This window comes from Megalobrama amblycephala, linkage group LG11 (assembly GCF_018812025.1).
Source record: "Megalobrama amblycephala isolate DHTTF-2021 linkage group LG11, ASM1881202v1, whole genome shotgun sequence".
Taxonomy (NCBI): domain Eukaryota; kingdom Metazoa; phylum Chordata; class Actinopteri; order Cypriniformes; family Xenocyprididae; genus Megalobrama; species Megalobrama amblycephala.
Genome location: NC_063054.1, coordinates 35805241 through 35826620, shown reverse-complemented (window position 1 = coordinate 35826620; position 21380 = coordinate 35805241). Strand labels below are relative to the sequence as shown.

General features: G+C 35.9%; 1 protein-coding gene across 17 annotated transcripts in view; it reads left to right on the top strand.

The window, feature by feature from the left end:
- tfap2d (transcription factor AP-2 delta (activating enhancer binding protein 2 delta)) overlaps positions 1-21380 on the top strand; it is a 113645-nt gene that overhangs the window by 50488 nt on the left and 41777 nt on the right. For 15 of the 17 annotated variants that reach the window (XM_048207751.1, XM_048207747.1, XM_048207752.1 and 12 more), the window contains 2 exons: positions 11180-11234; positions 13761-13889. The gene's annotated coding sequence lies outside the window, so the exon portion shown is untranslated. The remainder of the gene's footprint in view (positions 1-11179; positions 11235-13760; positions 13890-21380) is intronic. The other 2 variants (XM_048207753.1, XM_048207750.1) reach the window with 1 other exon arrangement.

Genomic DNA, 21380 nt, shown 5'->3' with positions numbered 1-21380 from the left:
CGTTTTCTTCGTAGCCTGAAGTGAAACAGGAAGTTCTTAACTGTTCAGTGGCTTTTGCTTGAGGCAAGGTTCTACCCTGCTCTCTCTTTCACTGTCTCTCGCTTTCTTCCCCCACCCTCTAACACACACACACACACACACACACACTTCTGTTCGTAGGGCATCTGCCTTCATAACCATCTATGCTTAATACAGCACATGGTAGAGGAACGTCTCAGTTGGAGCTGCTTCACTCGCTGTTGTTAAACTTCAGAGCTTTTCATGCTCATGCCAAAATGTAGATGTTTTTAGTTAAAAACAGCTGTGATTTTATAAAAAAAAAAAAAGAAATTGTATATCAATGCATTAGATAACCAAATATCAAAGCAAGTGTCATCAGTGCTCAAACGCTGCAGGAGCTTTTCTCAGAACTAATTTCACTTTTCTGAGCCACTTTTCCAACTCTTCTCGAGATCATTTTTAGTGCATGTATGAAGATGATGATGATTTCATAATAATATGTTGTTTTTATTAGTCCTGGACAAACATTTCCTATCAGCCGGTCAGATTTTAGTGTTTGGTTTTTTACGGGGCTTTAATAATATTCCTATTAACCAGTCATTTTCTTTTGATTTTAGTAGTAGTGTATACAGTAGTTGGTCGTATTTGGCAAAACCTCAGGCACCATTTGGCAGCCAGAAACCTTTTGTGTTTTAATAGTGTGTGTATTGTTTATCATTTAAAACCTAACAAACTCCATTTTGTGAAATATTTTGCTTGAAAACTGTGTGCTTTTTTTTCTTTATATTAAGGAATATTGTATTATGCGTATAATTTTTTAAGGATTGATATTGTGACTTTCAGACATTTTAAGTGTGACTTGCAGTGTTAGTATTATTTATACACTATTAAAGTATTTTAAATATTTTGAATTAGCTACATTAGAAATTCATGAAAATAATATTTTTAAAAAATTAACAATTATTTATTATTCATTTGTTTAATAATAATTTTTAATAAAATTAATAATATATTTCAATTTTTATACATTTTACTTTTAGTAATCTTGTGTTCTTTTGTCATTTTATAATTTTTTTATTTTTATTTAGCATTTTGAAGTGTTTTCTGGGCCCTCAAGATGTTGTGACAAACCCCTAAGGCTCAAAATAATTAAAGGATTAGTTCACTTTCAAATTAAAATTTTTACTCACCCTCATGTCATCCAAGATGTTCATGTCCTTCTTTCTTCAGTCGAAAAGAAATTAAGGTTTTTGATGAAAACATTCCAGGATTATTCTCCTTATAGTGGACTTCAACGGACCCCAAAATGACAGTGCAGCTTCAAAGGGCTTTAAACGACACCAGACGAGGAATAAGGGTCTTATCTAGCGAAACGTTCGATCATTTTCTAAAAAAAAATGTAAAATGTATATGCATTATAAACACAAATGTTCACCTTGCAATTGCTTCCGCCAGACCGCCTTCCATATTCTTCAAAAAGCTTGCGCTGTATGTCCTACGCCTTTCCTATTCAACTTACGGAACTAACGCGGCGCCAGTTCCGTTTTTGCGTAATTTGAATACGGATGGTGGTCTGGCAGAATCTAGATATTTGACTTCATAACTTGTTTAAATATGGATATTTTTTATACAAACGCATCGCTTCATTTCAGAAGGCCTTTATTAACCCCCCAGAGCCGTGTGGAGTACGTTTATGATGAATGGATGTATATGGAAGCACTTTCTTCAGCTCATACTCGTGGGTCCCGTTCACTGCCATTATAAAGTGTCAGGATATTTATTAATATTTCTTCGATTATTTTCATCAGAAAGACATATACACCTAGGATGGCTTGAGGGTGAGTAAAGCTTGGGCTAATTTTTATTTAAAAGTAAACTAATCCTTTAATTGGTTTGAGTAGGACAAACTTAAATTAGACAAATTAGTTCAGTCAGATTATCTTTTATAAGTATTTAGCACTTTGTTTTAACTTCAAGTTCACAGAAAAGATATATTTTAAGTGCCCTGAACTGTTTCATTGTTTTGAGTTTCATATACTTTAATCTTTTAATTTAGATTAACTTAACTTTAACTGAAACTGGGCTGAGATTTCTATTTCCCAGCATGCTTTGCCCATTACACTCGAAAAGGAGAGTAAATGCTAAAATTAAGTGTTATATAATGTTTTTTGTTCAAGATTAATGTTAAATGGGAGATTTTTTAGTGATTAATGTTTTGTTATGCTAATTTAGAAGAGTTTCTGTTAATTTGGGTTTTTGGAGAGTTACAATCATGGTGACAAGTGGTGCATGCGGCTTGGTTTGAGAACAAGTATGTTAAATGCTTTACATTGCTACTAATTCAGCAAGTGTTTTTCCATGCCATTGTTAACATGTTAGCAAATTAGCTAGTTAGCATTTTAATAATTAGCTTGTTATAGCTAGCTAAGTTTACACTAATAAAAATGTTGACATTGAGGTTACATGAAAATTTTAAGTTAAATGTATGAATTATTGTACTCAAACATTTCAAGTTAAGAACAATTAAATGTTTGAGTACAACAAATAAAAATTTTGCTTTCTTAAATTTTAAATTTTCTTAACTTAAACATTTTGAGGCAATCACATTGACTCAATTTTTTGAGTTTTGCCAACTTATTCGGGTTTACAATGTTATAGCATTTTTTTATGGTTAAAGTCTGATTACACTGTATTTAGCACAAACTCACAATAATATGTGGCAGCATTTGTGGCAGCAAAGTATGTATATTTGAGAAATCAATTACATTTATGCGTGCTTAGCGAAAAATCCAGTCCTCCGCTCACACCAGTCCTCCCAGTATGCCGAGCGCAGTGACACGGGTTTGCTATTCCGCACGTCGCCGTGACCCGGCGCAGACGCTTCTTGGCTTTTTCTTGGTTTTCCCCGCGGCACTTTTCTGGGGGGCGGTGGAACGGGGCAAAGAGCGTGAACCGGCGTGTGTTTGTGTCTGTGGGGAGAGCGGGTGACATTTAGAAGCTGCTTGGGGTTTCGTCCCGTTAATATCCAAACTAATTAGCCTCAAAACGCAGCGGAGTGGAATCTCTACCCAGCCTAGCGGCTAAAGCACTCCCGTACAGACCAGCACACCACCACAAGCTCCCCAAGAACCACAGTCCACATGATCTATGTGTGTGTGTGTGTGTGTGTGTGTGTGTGTGTGTGTGCGCGCCTAGATTACAAATGTCAGATAGAGATCGTAATTATAACTTCTCAGCTGGTATATCAGTCAAAACGCTGACACCCTCTCCCTGTCTCTCTCTCTCTCTCTCTCTCTCTCTCTCTCTCTGGCCTGTCTGCTGTGCGGTGAGGGACGATTGTCATGATGTTTTGACAGGCTGGTCAGAGCTGCAGTCCCTGTGGTTTCACAATTATGCAGCAGATCTCAGCTCACACCCCACTGCCAACAGATACAGGCCAAGAATCTCAATGCAGCTCCACACACACACACTTGTTCTCTCTCCTCCTGCTTTTCTCCACCCCGTGGCCTCCGCTCCCTTTATCAGCTTTACAGTTTTCTCATCTGTCTGTTATTGTTCACATTATTGTTTTACACAATCACTTTCACATTTATCACACTCTCTTTTTCATAATTGTGTCTGAGACTAGAGGATGTGCATGTTAAGGTAAAATAGGTTTGTCTGCCTGTCTATCTATCTATCTATCTATCTATCTATCTATCTATCTATCTATCTATCTGTCTGTCTGTCTGTCTGTCTGTCTGTCTGTCTATCGTTCTGTCTATCGTTCTGTCGTTCAATCTGTCTTTGTATCTATCTATCTATCTATCTATCTATCTATCTGTTGTTCTATCATTCTATCTGTTGTTCGATTGCTATCTATCTTTCTATCGTTCTATCGTTCTATTGCTCTATCGTTCTATCTGTCTATCTGTCTATCTATCTGTGTATCGCTCTATCTATCTCTCTATCATTCTATCATTCTATCTATCATTCTATCATTCTATCATTCTATCTATCGTTCTATTGCTCTATCATTCTATCTATCTGTCTCTGTCTGTCTGTCGTTCTATCTATCTATCTATCTATCTATTGTTCTATTGCTCTATCGTTCTATCGTTCTGTCTGTGTATCTATCTATCTATCTATCTATCGTTCTATCGTTCTATCTATCATATCATTCTATTGTTCTATCTATCATTCTATCTATCGTTCTATTGCTCTATTATTCTATCTATCTATCTGTCTGTCTCTGTCTGTCGTTCTATCTATCTATCTATCTATCTATCTATCTATCGTTCTATTGCTCTATCATTCTATCGTTCTGTCTGTGTATCTATCTATCTATCTATCTATTGCTCTATCGTTCTATCTGTCTATCTATCTGTGTATCTATCTATCGTTCTATCTATCATTATATCATTCTATTGTTCTATCTATCGTTCTATCTATCATTCTATTGCTCTATCATTCTATCTATCTATCTGTCTGTCTCTGTCTGTCGTTCTATCTATCTAGCTATCTATCTATCTATCGTTCTATTGCTCTATTGGTCTATCTATCTATCTGTCTGTCTCTGTCTGTCGTTCTATCTATCTAGCTATCTATATCTATCTATCGTTCTATTGCTCTATTGGTCTATCTATCGTTCTATCCTTCTGTCTATCATTCTATTGTTCTATCTATCTATTGTTCTATCTATCTGTCTGTCTGTCTGTCATTCTATCTATCTATCGTTCTATTGCTCTATCGTTCTGTCGTTTTATCTGTCTGTGTATCTATCTATCTATCTATCTATCTATCGTCCTATCACTCTATCTATCTATTGTTTTATTTTATTGCTCTATCATTCTATCTGTCTGTCATTCTATCCATCCATCCATCTTTCTATCATTCTGTTTGTCATTATTTTGCTATCTGCAATATAAGCCCTGTAAATCTTCAAACATTAAGACTTTTAAACTTTCAAACAAGGCTTTGTCAGGTCTCCATTTGAAGTTTGTTTTGACAAACTTAGCTTTTCTAGTTTTCTAATAAAAAAAAACTTTTACATGAATTTCATTTAATTCATTAAATTCATTTTAATTATACTTCATTATATTTAATTTCAATTAGCAATTATGCATCCTGTTTGCTTTACCTAATGTCTTATTAAGTTCAAATTCAGGAACTGAACTGTCATTTTTAAAGACATTCTCAATTCAATTCTGAATTGCGCACCCTGATGAATTCCACTCTCTTTATTTTCCTTGACTAACTAAAGAAAAATAATAATTTTATTTGCATATGTGTGAATGGATTGCTTTGAATTATATTTTTTATATATTTGACGTCTGACTCAGAAGCAGCTCATGGTGGCATAAAGATGCTCTTAATATGAATTGAACTTTCAAACACAGATTTCAGTACGCCATGTTTGTTTGTGGGCAGGTTACAGTGTAGCAGTCACTTACAGTATGACATATTTTGGCTGTGGAAAAGCGAAATGTGGCCACAGAGATGAAGGTGGCGAGAGAGAGTGAATGCAGGAAACCATGAGACACTGTTAGCATGTGAATGCACTGCTGTAACAGACATAAAGAGACTGTGTCTGTGTGCATAAGATATTTTGATACATTGAGGTTGGAGATAGAGAGCGTTTGACACAGAGGTCACCTTCATCTCATCTGGGAAAATCGTCTTCACAGGGATCCTCTGCAGCAAGGGATTGTGGGTGTTGTGGACATCCAGAATACTGAATGTAGCAGCACAAACCTTGAAACGCACCCAGAGGAAAGTGTTATTGCTAAGAGGTTGCTCTTTCATACCTCAGGAGACTTCAAGTTAAAGTTTCATTTTAAGGATCAACTTTGTCTAAGATGTTTCTCCTAGCAGACTCAAATTGTTGAAATACAGAAAGAGTACATATAAACTATAAAAATTAAACTTGTTTTATTTCAATTAGGACAGTTTTTGTATTTATTAAATTTTAAACGGACTGATTGCAGTCCTCATTGATCTATGGAAGCTTGTTTCTGCCATGGAATAAAAAAATTTAATTGCGACTTTTTATCTCTCAATTCTGACTTTTTTCTCACAGTTGCATGAATATAAAGTCACAATTGTGAGTTATAATATCAGAATTGTGACTTTATGTCACAAAATTCTGACTTTGTAACTCGCAATTGCGACTTTATATGACGAAATTCTGACTTTATAACTTGCAATTGCGACTTTATATCACTAAATTTGTACTTTATAACTCGCAATTGCGACTTTATATCACAAAATTCTGACTTTATAACACGAAATTGCGACTTTATATCATGAAATTCTGAATTTATAACACGAAATTCCGACCTTTTATCATAATTCTTACTTTATAACTCACAACTACGACTTGATTTCATGATAAACGGATAAATGTTAAAGGGTTAGTTCACCCAAAAATGAAAATTCTGTCATTAATTACTCACCCTCATGCCGTGCCACACCCGTAAGACCTTCATTCATCTTCACAAATTAAGATATTTTTGTTGAAATCCGATGGCTCCGTGAGGCCTGCATAGCCAGCGATGACATTTCCTCTCTCAAAATCCATAAATGAACTAAAAACATATTTAAATCAGTTCATGTGAGTACAGTGGTTCAATATTAATATTATAAAGCCACGAGAATATTTTTTGTGCGCCAAAAAAACCAAAATAATGACTTATTTAGTGATGGCCAATTTCAAAACACTGCTTCGGGAAGCTTCGGAGCACAAATGAATCAGTGTATCGAATCACGATTTGGATCATGTGTCAAACCGCCAAACTGCTGAAATCACGTGACTGGCACTCTGAACCGCTGATACCGATACGCTCTGAAGCTTCCTGAAGCAGTGTTTTGAAATCACCATTACTAAATAATTAATTTTTTTTTAATAAATATTCCAAAAATATTCTCGTCGCTTTATAATATTAATATTGAACCACTGTACTCACATGAACTGATTTAAATATGTTTTTAGTACCTTTATGGAACTTGAGAGAGGAAGTGTCATTGCTCCCTATGAAGGCCTCACGGAGCCATCGGATTTCAACAAAGATATCTCAATTTGTGTTCTGAAGATTAACGAAGGTCTTACGGGTGTGGAACGGCATGAGCCGTTAATAAATGACAGAATTTTCATTTTTGGGTGAACTAACCCTTTAAGTCTGAGTCTGCTTTTTAAACAAAGTAAAGAAGCAATGGTAGGAGGATGGTTAATATGCGCCAGCAGCGAGAAACAAGAATCTTTTGAGCGCATGTCAAAAGATCAAATACGATATGAAGCTTGTGACATATAAATGCCCACATCGACCTGATCACTTTATTTAGCGTTCGTGTAAACACTATGATCGGATTCATCAATCCGAATGATTTAATTCCGATTAAAACAAAATGTGTCCATGTAAATGTAGCTAATGTCTCAGACTTGCTCTAAACCCTAAAATCAAAGCTCGATATTCACTCAAACATTTCTCATCAAGTTAAATAACACAAGATTTTCCATTTTATGTTTTATAGCTGTATACCTTACTATATTTCAACAATTTCAGTCTGTTAGGAGAAACATCTGAGAAGCAAGAGATTTCAATTTCAAGTCTCAATTTGCTCTCCATAAAATCTCATGAGCAACAAGTGAGACATTAAAGAGATCTCACGTGTGGTTTGTCTTTCCTGTGGACACACACACAGCCATTCTGTCTTGAGGTGTGTGTTCACGCTGTGTGCTGTTTTGTTTACATCGGTGTGCTTTATAAGCTCGGAATATAAACACAGATCTTGTGGTTTGTTTTTATTTGCGAGAACGACAGGGATGATGAAATGGTATCATAAAAGTGTCGGCGTGTGTGTGAGAGTGTGTGAGGCAACGATCAGAGCCGGAATGGCTGTTTGTATTAATATTCCCTCAGGTGTGAAAGAGAAGAGATAAAATCAGATGTGGCTCTGATGTTACGCCTCCTGATAAACTGATATAATTAAAAATAAATATAAACCTTCTATTTCCCTCCGTGCCGCAGGCCATGGAAGTGTGAGGTAGATTTCCTTTGAATGCAGGGATGGTAATTTCTCTAAAATCATCAAATCTGACAACAAAGAAATGAAGATCTCCAGCGCTGCACACGGGTTTCTCTCTCTCTCTCCTTCACAGTTAGACTTTTCTCTCTCACAAACGCACTCAGACATTCACAGAGGCGTTGAAACGTTTCCAAATTAGGCAATAAAATCACAGCTTTTAAAATTAGGGTCAGAAATTTGAAATTGGAGAGAAACTTTCCCCATCCTGTTTGACTTTCTTTCTTCTGCATCACACAAAACAAGACATTTTGAAGAATGGAACCAAATAGCATTGGCTTTCATTGTATGGACAAAAAATATAAAGTCAGAAAATTTTGGAATGACGTGAATGGTGAGTCAATTATGAAAAGCATTATAATTTTTGGGTGGACTAATCACTTAGCCTGGGCCTGGGGCAAGAATACCTGTGAAAGTGACAAAAAATGTGTCATATAACCACACCACCATTCAAAAGTTTTGAGTCAGTAACATTTTTGAAGGTTTTTGAAATGCATCTCTTCTGCTCACCAAGGCTGCATTTATTTGATCAGAATACTGTGACGACAGTAATATTGTGAAATATTATTACAATTTAAAATGACTGTTATCTGTTTGGATATATTTTAAATGTAATTTATTCCTGTGATCAAAGCTGAATTTTCAGCATCATTACTCCAGTCTTCAGTGTCACATGATCCTTCAGAAATCATTCTGATATGATGATTTGCTGCTCAAGAAACATTTCTGATTATTATCAATGTTGAAAATAGTTGTGCTGCTTCATATTTTTGTGGAAACTGTGATGCATTTTTTTTAGGATTCTTCAATTTAATAGAAAATTAAAAATTATTTATTTGAAATAGAAATCTTTTGTACCATTATAAATGTCTTTACTGTCACTTTTGATCAATTAAATGCATCCTCGCTGAATAATAGCATTCAAAAAACAAACATTGAACTGACAAAACTTTTGAATGGTAATGTAACATATAGGGAAGAAAAATATTTTCAAACATTCAGTCTATTTCATAATATTCTAGGTTTCTATATTATTATATTAAAAAGCACTATTCAGATTGTGCTTGTTTGTTAGGGTGATGTCTGTAAAATCTGCATGTCATCCATGTTTCTTGGTTTTCACGGTCAACCAATGGTTTCAAGAGTGACTCCATACAGGAATAATAATTTAGGGCCTATTTAAATTCCCAAATGCTCATTACCTGCAAAAATGTCAGAGAGCAGCCCTATGGCGTTTAGTAGTGGTCAAAAAAGTCATTTAAAATGACTTTTGGGCCAATTCCTCCATGTAAACTGGAAGATGGCCATTCGGGCAGAAATTCAATTACTGTTCCATGGTGAATTACCAACCAAACAGTAGATAATTCAGCTGGGAATTTGATCCCGGCTGATGGAAAAAACATAGACGGATTCCCATTAGAATGGCAAAAACTCAGATTATCATCTATACATGCTAAAATTACATCATGTGCATGTGTAAAACAGTTTCTGTCTGTGTTAACATGGAGGAATTGGCCTATTTAAAATAAAAAAATCTAAATTTGCCATCCCAATATAAAAGTAAAAATGACCCTGCAAATCATAATGGTTCCAAAATGGAGTTTTCACAGCAATGCCATATAAGAACCATTTTGGTTCCCCAAGAACATTCCAATGAACAGTTCTTAAAAGAACCATTTTTTTCTTAGTGTGAAGAACATTTGAATAATCTAAAGAACCTTTTTCCACTATAAAGAACCTTTTGTGTAATGGAACAATTCTTCATGGAATCATCTATGCCAATAAAGAACACTTATTTTTAAGAGTGCATGATGCAAATAATGTCCCTAAGAATTAAATATAAACTAAGGTAATGTTATCCATTTTTGACACTGCAGGCTTCATCCCAGATCAAATTTTCTGATCCAAAATTCCAACCCAAATTGGTTCCGGTTCAAATGCATTCCAGCTCCTCATTTACATGCGCGCTCATTTAATTCACTCATTCTTGTTAAGGTCTTCACGGGGCGGCAGCAGGCCGATCATGCGAGCTCGCTGTCCGTCAAAGGCGTCTCTGAGTTAATCACCCTCTCCATGCTGGTTTCTTCTTTTTTCTCTCTCTCTCTTCTCTCGCTTTCTCTTCCTTCTCTGTTGTTTTCCCAGCTTCCCTTTAGAGAAAGTTTCAAGAAGTTTCTATAAATTAATAAAGATCTGGTGCTGTATGAAGCCGATCTGGCTTTGAACGGGAGCGTATTGATCTCACAGGTGAAGCAGGGATCAGCACTTCAAACGGAATGCGTTGTTCCAGAGGAGAGTTTGGAATGGCAGGCGCTCTCCCGTCTGAAAGCCACAGGAACCGACCAAACCCACACAACGGGTCATACGGCAGAGACAATGGCCACATGTTGTATTTCACCTGTTATGGAAAAAAACTCTGTTAGGGAAGAGTTGATAGGCTCAAGTGGCATAAATGAGCGAGATTTTGTTGCCGATATTTAGTTCTGCTCCATTCATTTGTTTGGAAAAAAACGGCTTTTAGAGAGTGCAGATTTTAACTTTTTATCACTCCACTTCTTCTTTTGGGACCATTTTCTTTGGTGGACAAATATAAATTACATTTCTAGCTCTACACTCTTACAAATAAAGGTTCTTTATGAGCATCAGTGGTTCCAGAAAAAACCTTCAAGTTCCATGGAACCTTTGCATTCCACAAATTGTTCTTTATAGTGGAAAAACATTCTTTAGATTTTTAAAAAAAAAAAATGGTTCTTTTAAGAACTGATCACTGAAAGGTTCTTTGGGGAAGCAAAAATTCTTCTTCTAAGGCATCACTGTGAAAACCAACCCCCTTTTGTAACCTCTAGTTTTTTAAGAGTGTATTATGTTTAAAATGTCAATATTAACGTTTTGGGTGTGATATTACTTAATGCTCTTTGTCTGTGTGTGGGTTATTAGTGAATAAGCCGATTTGTCTCTGAGCCGTGTAAGAAGATGATTCTAATTAAAAGCGTATGTAGGAGAGTTTCCTCTATTTGACTTCAGCTACAGGGAACAAATCCTGCGGTTAATCCAACCCGAGCGCACTGCCAGCGGCCTCACAGGGGTGTGTGTTTCTCTGTGTGTGTGTGTGTCTCTACAGAACTGAAAGAGAGGACAGTGACAGCATACACCTGATTCACCTGCTCTGTCACATGGTGAGGAGTTGCCTACAGTATGTACCGTCTGATCTATATTGCATGCAAAAATGGCAAGCGCTTCCACAATCACAAGCTTTAATCTGATTGGCTGATTTGCACAAGTCAGGGTGTGCATGTTTATATCAGTCCGTCTGGAAAAGTCTTTGCGAGTTCCCTGGTTGCTAAAACGAGCCTTCTGAGGAAGACCTACTTGCTGGATTTGGCAAAGTTTGCGAGGTTCATGAAATCAAATCTTTGAAAGTTTCATTGCAGGCCCTTGTACAGGCAGGCAGCAAAAAAATTGATTTTTTCTGGCGTATCCGATTAAAATCTGTTTAGTTGGTTGTAGCTTGAACAGCGATACACCACATGAAATCCGACCAGATCCGAACCACAACCACATTTGGGATGTGTAACATCCAAGTGCGCAATATTCTCTTGATTCTGAGCAAGCAATCAGATAAGATATGAACCCATTGCACATTATTATTTTTTTTTTTTTTTTTGTAACACCAAATAATTTTGTTGGTAACACTTTAAGGTTCATTAGCTAACATGAACTAATGATGAACTGCACTTCTACAGCATTTATTAATCTTTGTTGATGTTAATTTCAACATTTACTAATACATTATTAAAATCAATAGTTGTATTTGGTAACTAACATGAACAAACTATGAACTGCTGTATTTTTAACTAACGTTAACAAAGATTAACAAATACTGTAACAAATGTATTGCTCATGGTTAGTTATACATTAACTAATGTTAACAAATAAACATTATTGTAAAGTGTTATTGTTTTGTTTAGATTTTTGACAGACAAAAATACGAAACAAAAAAAAAATGCTCATTTGTGACATTTTAAGTACTTTTTACTTTAAGTATATCTTTATATAGAAAAATACACATGCATACACATATATTCATAAATGGGTCATTGACAAATAAGATTTTTAAAAGTGTAAAAAAAACATAATGGAGATATAATTAATTTTGAAGTTTTATTAAGTGTTAACAATGAGATTATGTGGTTTTTATAATCAATTAACACTGCTTTTGTCATTTTTTACAAGACTGACAAAATCTGTCATCAAAAAATTAATTTGGTTTAATCAAAATTTTTGTTTTTACCGAATGACACTTTTGGTTATACTGAATGACGATATTTTCAAACAATTCTAACAGGTTGATATCTAGCTAGCCAGCAAAAGGACAGTCAAACATTTTTTATTTAGTACAAGTTTTTTAAAATATTACAACATTTTCCATGTTTTATAGCGGTTGCACTGAATGACCTGATGTTTCGGAACATGCAAAAGTGAAAACATGAATTTTTCAAATAGTGAAAAGAGAGTTAGTTACTTTGCTTCACAACGATGTGGTCCTTTGCAGGTATCTAAAGGATGACACATCCTGTCACATGATATTGACCACATGACTTGATCCAAAATGGCCCCTTTATATTGGTTATTCCGAATGACATCAATGAAATTAATTTTTCTGGACATTCTTTCTTATAACAAAGCCACGACTTCTACACATAATTTTAATACCATGTTGCACTATGTTGATATATGATGTTATAAAATCATGCCAGATTAAAAATATATACATTTATTACATTTTAAGGTATTTTAATCACAAATGAAATGGCTATATTGGCCTTTGGACTGTTAAACCAAATGACCTTTTGACACTTCAAAATCTTTAAAATACCTTTATATGTAGCAAAATATAATTAAAACCTTTTGGATTCAATAAAAAAGATCTAGTGGTACTACCTTACATACTTTGCATGTCATATCTCATATGTTTTTTTATTAATATTAATGCCTTTGGACAAAAAAATGACCCGTCATGTCATTGACCCAAATATAAATATAAACAAATATAATTATGTATATTTGTTACACTGATTTAAGTCTTGAAAAACTTTGACTGATTGACTGAGTACGTTTTAGACTGATGAGGCTCAATTATGAATCATTTTGAGTCATAATCATTTTCATAATAAATATTTCACATAAATCAAATCATTCAGTTCCACTATTTTATTTAATGATCACTTTATAAATGTCATTATTGTCTTTTTTTTAATTAATTTAACATCCTTGCTGAATAAAAGTATTAATTTCTTTAAAAAAAAAAAAAAAACTTATTGACGCCAAACTTTTGTAAAATATATTACATTTAGCATATTTGTTTATATATGATTATATTAAAATATGCTCTTATTTACTGCATGTATGATCTTTGATTTGGTCTGATCAAATGATGCTGTTTCTGTGTGTCATCAAAAATGCAGATAAAACACACACACACAGGAACAGAAATGCTCTAAATGTTTGTGTTTTAAAACTGCCACCAAACAACTCGCACACACACAAACACACACACCTGGCAGTAAGCAACATGTTCCTCTGCCGCTCTAGTGTGTGTGTGTGTGTGTGTGTGTGTGTGCTCGCTCAGATCTCGCTGTTCAGGTAACTGTTTTGCTGCATACGCATGTTTACTCGTTTTTCTCTCCCTCCTCCTGTGGCAGGCCTGTCATCCCTCGCTCCGTGTTAAAAGCGCTCTGAGAGGCAGCTAATGCTGCTCAACAACACGCCTGAGCTTTGAAGAGCTGCGCCAGAGACACACTCGCGGTCCGGGTTACATCCTCGCTGCCACGGTTAGTCTCGCACACACACAGCGCTGGTCTCCAATTACTGCTTTCCTCCATTGTTTCTTGTTGATCGGACAGGCCTTGATGGTGTGTCATGGAGAGATTTGTGTTTGTGTGTGTGTGTGTGTGTGTGTGCGTGTGTGTGCACATTTCTCCTGAGTTTGTGCTGACAGACAGTCAATTTATGCCGTAGTTACCCAGCATGCATAGGTGGATTAATCAGTATTCTCATTTGCATAAATCAGCGGTGGAGGCGGGACTTTGTGTGGCATCGTGCTCGTGGGTTGGCTGAGTGGATCTGGGGGGGTCTGATTTGATTGGTTGATCTCGCTGTCAGCATTTGTGTTGCCCTGCAGGTCCCCCCTCCTTCACAGCAGAGTGAAAACCGCACACACACACACACACACACACACACGCTCACAGACGGAATAGGCCTCCTGTCAGAGGCTCGTTTGGAATTCCCTTTAAAGCCGGACGGAGCGTCTGTACCTGTCAGAATGCCTGAGAAGAGATCTCTGTGACTGACTCTTACACACACGCGCAGGGCTGTACCTCACCCACCCTCCAGACAAATGCCTTCATCTAACACTTCAGAGAGAACCGGCCAGCCAGAGGAGAGCAGTGGAGAGGAGGAAGCAGAAATATTTAAGTCTATAATGAGTCGGACATTATTGACCCTTTAAATGAGTGTGTGAATCAGTGATTTGTTCTGGAATAAGAGTGATGTGGAAGTGAGCAATGGCTGGAGATTTAATATTCTTAGTTGTGTTTTGTTTAAGTATTCATTTTCTAAATAAAAATGAGTCCAATATTGACACACTACTGTTCAAGAGATAGTTCACCCAAAAATGAAAATTTGATGTTTATCTGCTTACCCCCAGCGCATCCAAGATGTAGGTGTTTTTGTTTCTTCAGTAGAACACAAATGATGATTTTTAACTCCAACCGTTGCCGTCTGTCAGTGGTATAATGCAAGTCAGCGGGAACTTGGACTATAAGAGTAAATAAAACAACTTCTGATCACGCTCTGACAACGGCAGTGATGTCTCGCGCATATACTTCAATGAGAGCGAGACATCACTGCCGTTGTCAGAGCGTGATCAGAAGTTGTTTTATTTACTCTTATAGTCCAAACGAATCGAGTGATGAATGCCGTTGGACATAGTGGTGTATTAGAGGTAAAAAATGATATAAATACTGTTCGGTTTCTCTCACAAACCGATCGTTTCGTGTCTTAAGACATCAATGTGTCGTCACGAGCCGCAGGGTTTAATTTGGACTTGTCTAAGCAAATTTTATTTACTGTTATTGTAGAAGTTCCCATCCACTAGCATTATTTGACTGACAGACAGCAACAGTTGGAGTTAAAAATCATAATTTGTGTTCTACTGAAGAAAGCAGATAAACATCACATTTTCATTTTTGGGTGAACTATCTCTTTAAAAGTTTGGGGTCAGTAAGATTTGTAATACTTTCAGTTTTTATGTTTTTATAAACGCATTAAATTGATCAAGCAGTGAGGACATAATCATAATGTTACAAAAGATTTCTAATTCAAATAAATGCTGTTCTATTCATCAAATCTCAGTTTCCACAAAAATATGAAGCAGCACAACTGTTTTCAACATTAGTAATGATCAGAAATGTTTCTTGAGCAGAAAATCATCATATAAGAATGATTTCTGAAGGATCATGTGACACTGAAGACTGGAGTAATGATGCTGAAAATTCAGCTTTGATCACAGGAATAAATTAAATTATGAAATATATTACAAACCTGATTCCAAAAAAGTTGGGACACTGTACAAATTGTGAATAAAAAAGGAATGCAATAATTTAAAAATCTCATAAACTTATATTTTATTCACAATAGAATATAGATAACATATCAAATGTTGAAAGTGAGACATTTTGAAATGTCATGCCAAATATTGGCTCATTTTGGATTTCATGAGAGCTACACATTCCAAAAAAGTTGGGACAGGTAGCAATAAGAGGCCGGAAAAGTTAAATGTACATATAAGGAACAGCTGGAGGACCAATTTGCAACTTATTAGGTCAATTGGCAACATGATTGGGTATAAAAAGAGCCTCTCAGAGTGGCAGTGTCTCTCAGAAGTCAAGATGGGCAGAGGATCACCAATTCCCCCAATGCTGCGGTGAAAAATAGTGGAGCAATATCAGAAAGGAGTTTCTCAGAGAAAAATTGCAAAGAGTTTGAAGTTATCATCATCTACAGTGCATAATATCATCCAAAGATTCAGAGAATCTGGAACAATCTCTGTGCGTAAGGGTCAAGGCTGGAAAACCATACTGGACACCCGTGATCTTCGGGCCCTTAGACGGCACTGCATCACATACAGGAATGCTACTGTAATGGAAATCACAACATGGGCTCAGGAATACTTCCAGAAAACATTGTCGGTGAACACAATCCACCGTGCCATTCGCCGTTCGGCTAAAACTCTATAGGTCAAAAAAGAAGCCATATCTAAACATGATCCAGAAGCGCAGGCGTTTTCTCTGGGCCAAGGCTCATTTAAAATGGACTGTGGCAAAGTGGAAAACTGTTCTGTGGTCAGACGAATCAAAATTTGAAGTTCTTTTTGGAAAACTGGGACGCCATGTCATCCGGACTAAAGAGGACAAGGACAACCCAAGTTGTTATCAGCGCTCAGTTCAGACGCCTGCATCTCTGATGGTATGGGGTTGCATGAGTGCGTGTGGCATGGGCAGCTTACACATCTGGAAAGGCACCATCAATGCTGAAAGGTATATCCAAGTTCTAGAACAACATATGCTCCCATCCAGACGTCGTCTCTTTCAGGGAAGACCTTGCATTTTCCAACATGACAATGCCAGACCACATACTGCATCAATTACAACATCATGGCTGCGTAGAAGAAGGATCCGGGTACTGAAATGGCCAGTCTGCAATTCAGATCTTTCACCCATAGAAAACATTTGGCGCATCATAAAGAGGAAGATGCGACAAAGAAGACCTAAGACAGTTGAGCAACTAGAAGCCTGTATTAGACAAGAATGGGACAACATTCCTATTCCTAAACTTGAGCAACTTGTCTCCTCAGTCCCCAGACGTTTGCAGACTGTTATAAAAAAGAAGAGGGGATGCCACACAGTGGTAAACATGGCCTTGTCCCAACTTTTTTGAGATGTGTTGATGCCATGAAATTTAAAATCAACTTATTTTTCCCTTAAAATGATACATTTTCTCAGTTTAAACATTTGATATGTCATCTATGTTGTCTTCTGAATAAAATATTGAAATTTGAAACTTCCACATCATTGCATTCTGTTTTTATTCACAATTTGTACAGTGTCCCAACTTTTTTGGAATCGGGTTTGTAAAATAGAAAACCATTCTTTAAAATGTTAATAAAAGACCACAACATTGCTGTTTTTACTGTATTTTTGATCTAATAAATGCAGCTTTGGTGAGTAGAAGAGACTTCTTTCTAAAAAATGTAAAAAATCTATCTGACCCCAGACTTTTGAACGATAGTGCACAGTAGAAGTTTATGTGAACTGTAAGGTCAGATCATTTGCTTTTTTATAGCTCAAGATATTGAATTAAGTTATGTTTTTGTATAGTGTCAACTTTGTCTCAGATTCTTCTTTCAAAATTAATTAGCATTTGAATAATAGGAATAATTGACAGAAGTTAAATTAGGCAGTTGTTGACATACAGTAATAATACAGTAGAAAGTGGATAGCATATCAGATTATTTGGTATTGGAAGAATTTGAGAACTTCTTAGTTATTTTTTTTGGTGAAGTATCGACTTTGTCTCAGACGTTTCTCATAAAATTCATTACAGAAATGCAAATATACATAAATGAGACAATTGTTGATGTACTGAAAGTATATAAAGAGATATAAAAGATGGCAGAATTTGTTCATATTGAGATTTGGATGCCGACTTTTCCAGATTAAAAATTTGAAGCTCCGAGGTCACTCTTTAATGAATATGACTCAATGGCTTTTCGCTTCAAGTTATGTTTCAGTATCAATTTTATATCCGATCTTTCTCATAATATTCCTAAAAAAACATAAATAAAATTTCATAAAATTAATTTGAATTGAATATCTCAGCTCAGTTAAGTGCAAGGAGAAATGTTTGAGTTCATACTGAAGTTGCAAACTGTAGTATCTTAGTACATCTGAGCACAATTTGAGACATTGTTGAGATCTCTTGTGAAACATCTGAGGTTCCTCAGTTTCTCCAGAGGAAAATTAGCAGGAGGCTTAAGTACATTTTCATTGCTCTCCATTAAATATCATTGCTATTGAAGAGCAACAATTGAGACATACTGTGTATATATGAAGATCTTGTGTGACTATAGTCTTTCTAATAGACCATTTCAATAGACCCTGAGAAAGCTTTAAATCAGGTGTTGTATAAGTTTGTTGAGCAGATTCACAATTAGCTGTGCTGCTGTTCTGGGCAGCACTGCAGTAGGGCAACAGAACAAAGACAGATGCACTGTGGGATATGAAAAACTGAACACACACACACACACACACACACACACACTGTGCCCAAATAAGCAGAACATGTGTATCTCTGCACCAAAGGGAATGAGGCTGTTTTTCTTCTCTCTGTGTGCTTGTATTTGTGCCATTAAATGTGTATTTCAGTAAAGGGCCGGTCACATTTGGTTCCATTGACTGCGAATATGAGAGACAGGAAACACAAGCTCAAGCGAAGAAGTTTTGCATTTCACTGCATTCCACAGTTTAAGTTCAGTGAACTCTGACCTGCAAATTCCTATAACGTGAAGACGTGTGACCAGTAGAAGATTCTAGAAGAACCCTTGTCTACTTTAAACTTTAAATCTTCAGGATTGCAGCGTTGCAGAAAAGTGGAGTACATTGCATATTTTTCTTTTTAAAGTATTATTGGTTGAATTGTGTTTTCAAGAAAGAAGCCACAGAGTGTGACTGTTGCAGTGTCATGGGTGGTTGCCAGAGTGTTGCTATGTAAATTATAAGGTGTCCTGAATCATTGCCAGGATATTGCTTTGAAGTTTTTAAGGTGTCCTGAGAGGTTGCTAGGGTGTTGCTAGGTGGTTGTTCACTGGCCCAAGTCTAAATAGGTCGCCATCAAGTCTTGGTGATATTCCATGAATTTGTTCTGGCATTTTATCACCCACCTGGAAAAAATAGTGTATCTGTTCATACCTTTGCAAACACAAACTTTGCAATAAATCCATGTTTTTCCCATAGCTTGTGAAACATCATCTCCATGTGAAACTCTTGTGGGTTTCGGCTGTAACAAACACTCGGGAAAACACACTGATTGAGTTTGCAGGTGTTTGGATTGAATTTGAAGGTGTTATTGCAAACAGAGATTTGAATTTCCATCCAGAGCAGAAAAAAGGAAATGAGACCAATAACCTTGACTGGCATTTACTCCTGTGTGTGTGTGCGTGTGTGTGTGTGTGTGTGTGTGTGTGTGTGTTTTATATGCATGAGGATTCTTTCATTTGTGTTTTATTTGCGCTCTTCGGTTGGGGAGATAAAGCTATTAATATATATGGCGATGAGAGGAGAGAGGCTGTGGCATATGCCTGCGAGCAAGAATATTAAAACTAAGAGAACTATAGTGATATCCAGCCCAGGAGTACACACACACACACACACACACACACAGACACGATTCATGTAGGAGACACGAACAATCTGGTGCTGGTTATTGTCGTGTGTAATCGATTTGCTCGGCCTTCTTAGATCTTAGGTCTTAGTTTTCATAGGTCTCACATGATCTGACTCTCTCTCTCTCCCAAGATAAAAGTAGCTTTATTGACATGGTAAAAAAAAACTGTACTTTGGCAAATAATTACTAACATTATATATAAATACATAAAATAAATACATAAACATTTAAATGCATTTTATGCCCATTGCATGCATATATATATATATATATATATATATATATATATATATATATATATATATATATATATATATATATATATATATATATATAAATATTCCTCTATTGTAATAAATGTAAATGTAAAATTTTTAGACCCTGTTTTTTAAGTCATTTTGCACCAAATATACAACCGTCTATACGTCTGCTAATTGCATAAATGTAAATGTAGCATTTTTATTATTAAAATATAATATTATGTCTATTAATATTAATTAATTTAATAGTAAAAATCATAACTTTATAACTTATAAATGACACAATGCAACAGTCATGAAATGTATAAATAGTGAAACAAACCTCATTTAATAACAATAAAAGTATTTCAGACTTTTATCCTAAACACACTTTTCCTGCACCTCTTTGTTCACCCATTGTGTTAAACAATCATTGAAATGTGTGTTTTTGATCAGAAAGATTGGAGTAAATGCTGCTGTTAACAATCATAACTCACACTCACTAAAGTATGAATGAGTGTGTGTGTGTTGTGAGGAGAGCATGTGGTGTTATAGAGGGATTAGTGTTTTAATGAGGGGGTGTGGCCAGGGTGGGCGGGGTCAGCCACTGCCTCAGGCAAAGAGCAGAGGGTCACACTCACACACACTGGGATGGACACACTCAGGGGGCCTCAATTAGAGGATGGAGGATAATTCCCCCCACCTGATACCTGCTGTCGTCCTGCGCTGTCCTTTTTCTGCCCTCCTGCCTTTTCTCTTTCTTTTACCATCTTGCTTTACCCCTCTTTACCCTTTTGCTGTCAGTCTCTCTCTCTCTCTCTCTCTCTCTCTCTATATATATATATATATATATATATATATATATATATATATATATATATATATATATATGTGTGTATATATATATATATATATATATATATATATATATATATATATATATATATATATATATATATGTGTGTGTGTGTGTGTGGGGCCAATAAGTATTCATTAGATCAAGTGTCTATATCTGTCTCAAATGCTTCAGGATTTTTTCTCTTCATTAACGAAAATTTTCTTCATTTTTTTTTTATCAGTGTCTTTGAATCAAATGGTGATTTTTAGTGGATTTATAAAGTCAAGCTCACACAGGTGTCCTAGAAGAGTAGTGTAGAACAGGTGTAGTGCATCATAATAACTATCAACATATATGTGTGTGTGTGTAATTTACATTATTTTTAGTTTAAAATCACATTTATTAATTACTCACTGAAAAATGTCTGTGTGTTTGTGTGTGTGTGTATGCGTTTCCTCATTTGCATGTCTGTTATCTCAGGTTTCTTTGAATTGTTTCTGTCCCTCTGGAGTTTGTGATTGAAACCCTCCCAGATTCTGTTCCTCTCCTTCCTTTATTCTCTCTGTAACTCTCTCTCTCTTTCTCTCCCTCCTCATCTTTTCTGGTCTCTCTCTTTCTCCTCTCGCTTTGCACCTGTTTCCCGCTCTGAACAGCTGCTAATTGGGTGAATCTAATTAGTGATTACCCATAAACCTCAGCGGTGTTTGATAGGTTTGTTCTCCGACCCGTAAAATAATCCATCA